This window comes from Apium graveolens, chromosome 11, assembly GCF_009905375.1.
Source record: "Apium graveolens cultivar Ventura chromosome 11, ASM990537v1, whole genome shotgun sequence".
NCBI lineage: Eukaryota > Viridiplantae > Streptophyta > Magnoliopsida > Apiales > Apiaceae > Apium > Apium graveolens.
In genome coordinates, this window is record NC_133657.1 from 146,928,019 (window position 1) to 146,932,248 (window position 4,230).

At 42.0% G+C, this 4,230-nt stretch overlaps 1 non-coding gene across 1 annotated transcript; it reads right to left on the reverse strand.

Annotated features, from left to right (window-relative positions):
* Window positions 1-1,176: 1,176 nt before the first annotated feature.
* LOC141699018 (small nucleolar RNA R71) lies at window positions 1,177-1,283 on the reverse strand. Its single transcript, XR_012565509.1, has one exon. It is a non-coding gene; the product is annotated as a small nucleolar RNA R71 (small nucleolar RNA).
* Between the last annotated feature and the right edge of the window lie 2,947 nt (window positions 1,284-4,230).

Consider the following 4,230-nt stretch of genomic DNA (forward strand, 5'->3'; position numbering starts at 1 on the left):
TTTTATTTGCCCTATGTAATAAAAAAGAATAACTTATGCTTAAATCGTTGTGTTGTCAATTTCTGTAGACATATAGGAACTCAACATAATTGATGACTATTCAACTTCTATCTTAATTGTGGATGCTTGGTGGAATGGTATTAGTACAATGAAAGTTGGCTTTTATCAGTTTCATGTTATTCGATTAATATCATCACTGTCACATGCTAAAGGTAATAACAATGGCTATAGAAGGAAGTAATAATGAAGTTGTGATCTCATGAGTATTTTATTATTGATAAATTGAAGTGTTAGTTAAGTGGTTAATTAAGTAGTTAATTATAGTTAATATTTAATCAACAATTTTAAGTGTTATTATCTTAACATTGAGAAGTAATCATACATTGGTGAGTGAGTTTAATTAGACAATAATTTAGTCTGAGTCTCTGAGGGAACGAACTAGAAAATATTCTATATTACTTGCGAAAGCGTATACTTGCGTGAATATTAGCGCGTGTTTTCGCCCTAACAAGTTTTTGGCGCCGCTGCCGGGGACTCGGCGTATTTGTTTAGTTTATGTACTTACCATCATTGGTCATTAGGACTCAGTGATTAGGACGTAGTAGTTACTTATTTTTTCTGGTTGTGTTTCAGGTACTTTAGCAAGCGTTTATGCAAACTCGTTCTCGTGCTCGCAAGAGGACTTTAGATACAGCTGAGGAGACAGACGAAGTTCTTGATATTCCGGAGAAGTTAGATTTTGAGGATTCGGATTCAGGAACTGAGCAGAAAGAACCAGTAAACATGGGAGATCGTATTGTTCAAGCTGATCTAGCTCTTATGGATTTTTCTCGGCCTAAAATTGATGACATTCAGTCAAGCATCCTTCATCCGGCTATTCAAGCTAACACCTTTGAAATCAAGCCGGGCACTATTCAGATGGTGCAGAATTCTGTTTCTTTTGGATGAGCGGTAACTGAAGACCCCAACATGCACATAAGGAATTTTGTCGAGATCTGCAGCACTTTTAAGTATAATGGCGTGACTGATGAGGCTATCAAGTTGAGGCTTTTCCCATTCTCACTAAGGGACAAGGCTAAAGACTGGTTACATTCTGAACCAGCTGGGTCCATCACTACGTGGCAAGATCTTGCGCAAAAGTTTCTGGTGAAGTTTTATCCGATGGCAAAGACTGCTGCTATGAGGAGTGCTCTTACTCAGTTTGCGCAGCAACCTACAGAATCTATATGCGAGGCTTGGGAACGCTACAAGGAAATGTTGAGAAAATGTCCACATCATGGAATGCCGGATTGGATGGTGATCACTGGTTTCTATAATGGTTTGGGGGCCCAATCTCGGCCCATGCTCGATGCAGCAGCTGGAGGCGCCTTATGGGCTAAAAGCTATACTGAGGCGTATAATCTTATCGAGACGATGGCTACAAATGAGCATCAAAACCCAACTCAGAGGATGACGTCAGGCAAGGTAGCAGGTATTCTGGAAGTTGATACAGCCACCACTATTGCAGCCCAGCTCCAAGCGCTATCAATGAAGGTTGATTCTTTGGCTACGTATGGAGTTAATCAAATAGCTATGGTTTGTGAGCTTTGTGCAGGTTCTCATGCTACGGATCAGTGTTCTCTTGTAAACGAATCTGTTCAGTATGTGAATAATTATCAGCGACAACAGCAGCCTGTGCCATCGACCTATCATCCTAACAACAGAAATCATCCAAATTTCAGCTGGGGGAATAATCAGAATGCTATTCAGCCACCATATCAGCAAGGAGTGAGTAAACAGTTTAACCCACCTGGATTCCAGTAACCATAGCAGTATGCTACAAGGCAATCATATCCTCAACAGGGAAGTGCAGCTGCACCTACTAGTGCTGATTTTGAGGAACTTAAGCTGTTGTGCAAGAGTCAGGCGGTTTCTATCAAGACCTTGGAAAATCAAATTGGTCAATTAGCCAATACAGTGCTCAATCGTCAACCTGGCACTCTTCCCAGTGACACGGAAGTACCAGGCAGGAAGGAAGCTAAGGAGCAAGTCAAGGCTATTACCTTAAGGTCTGGAAAAGTAGCTGATGCTGAAAAGGTAAAAGAAGTAGAAGCTGAAATTAGAGGTGAAGAATCTAAGCAAAAGGAGAAAGCGGCGGAACCAAGGAAGACTACTGTTGAACACACTCTGCCTAAGGCTAATACAGGGGAGAAACAGCTCTATCCTCCACCACCTTTTCCTAAGAGATTGCAGCAACAAAAGCTGGATAGACAGTTCGGGAAGTTTCTGGAGGTGTTCAAGAAACTTCACATCAATATACCTTTCGCTGAGGCTCTGGAACAAATGCCTAGTTATGCGAAGTTTATGAAGACTATTCTTTCAAGGAAGGTGAAACTGGATGACCTTGAAACCGTTGCTCTCACGGAAGAATGCAGCGCTGTTCTGCAACAAAAGTTACCACCAAAACTGAAAGATCCAGGGAGCTTCACCATTCCTTGCACAATTGGCAATCTGACGTTTGACAAGTGCCTTTGTGATTTGGGAGCAAGCATTAATCTGATGCCGTTGTCGATCTTTAAAAAACTGGATCTGCCTGATCCAAAACCCACGTACATGTCACTACAATTGGCTGACCGTTCTATTACTTAACCAAGGGGCATAGTTGAGGATGTGCTCATCAAAGTGGATAAGCTCTTCTTTCCAGCAGATTTTGTTATTCTGGATTTTGAGGAAGATAAGAAGATTCCCATAATCTTGGGGAGGCCTTTCTTGGCTACTGGCCGTACCTTGATAGATGTGCAAAAAGGGGAACTTACTATGCGGGTCCAAGATCAGGATGTGACCTTCAACGTATTCAAGGCAATGAAATTCCCTACAGAAGATGAGGAGTGCTTAAAAGTGGATGTAATTGATTCTGCGGTTACTTCGGAACTCGATCACATGCTAATGTCTGATGCATTGGAAAAGGCCTTAGTGGGGGATTTTGACAGCGATGATGAAGATAGCAACGAGCAATTACAATATCTGAACGCTTCTCCCTGGAAGCGAAAGCTGGACATACCATTTGAATTTCTTGGTACTTCTGACCTCAAGAACGCTGAAGGGAAGCTCAAACCATCAATAGAGGAAGCACCTACCTTGGAGCTCAAACCATTACCTGAACACTTGAGGTATGCTTTTTTAGGTGATTCATCTACGTTACCTGTTATTATTTCATCTGACCTTTCAGGTAGTGAGGAAGACAAGCTCTTAAGGATTTTGAGAGAATTCAAATCGGCTATTGGATGGACCATAGCAGACATCAAGGGGATCAGTCCTTCATATTGTATGCATAAAATTCTGCTAGAGGAAGGTAGTAAGCCAACTGTGGAACAGCAGCGAAGACTGAATCCCATCATGAAGGAGGTGGTGAAGAAAGAAATTCTGAAATGGCTAGATGCAGGCATCATTTATCCTATTTCTGACAGCTCGTGGGTGAGCCCCGTACAATGTGTACCTAAGAAGGGAGGTATCACTATGGTCGCAAATGAAAAGAATGAGCTCATCCCTACTCGAACAGTTACAGGATGGAGAGTATGCATGGATTATAGAAAATTGAACAAAGCCACAAGGAAGGATCACTTCCCCTTTCCATTTATTGATCAGATGCTTGACAGATTGGCGGGTCATGAGTATTTTTGTCTTCTGGATGGTTATTCCGGGTATATCAGATTTGTATCGCACCAGAGGATCAGGAAAAGACTACCTTCACTTGTCCATTTGGCACATTTGCTTTTTGCAGAGTTTCGTTTGGGTTATGTGGCGCACCGGCCACCTTTCAGAGATGTATGATGGCTATATTCTCTAACATGATTGGAAATAACGTCGAAGTGTTCATGGATGACTTCTCCGTCTTTGGACACTCATATGATGAATGTTTGAATAATCTGCGCGCCGTACTCAAAAGATGCGTGGAAACTAATTTGGTGCTTAATTGGGAGAAATGTCATTTTATGGTGCGTGAAGGCATTATCCTTGGGCATAAGGTCTCTAGCAAGGGTCTGGAGGTGGACAAGGCCAAGGTGGGAGTCATTGAAAATCTTCCCCCACCTAATTCTGTGAAAGGAATCCGTAGTTTTCTTGGTCATGCGGGTTTTTATCGGCGATTCATCAAGGACTTTTCAAAGATATCTAAGCCGTTGTGCAATTTGCTTGAGAAAGATGTGCCTTTCAAATTTGATGATGAATGTTTGGCAGCATTCGAGACTCTCA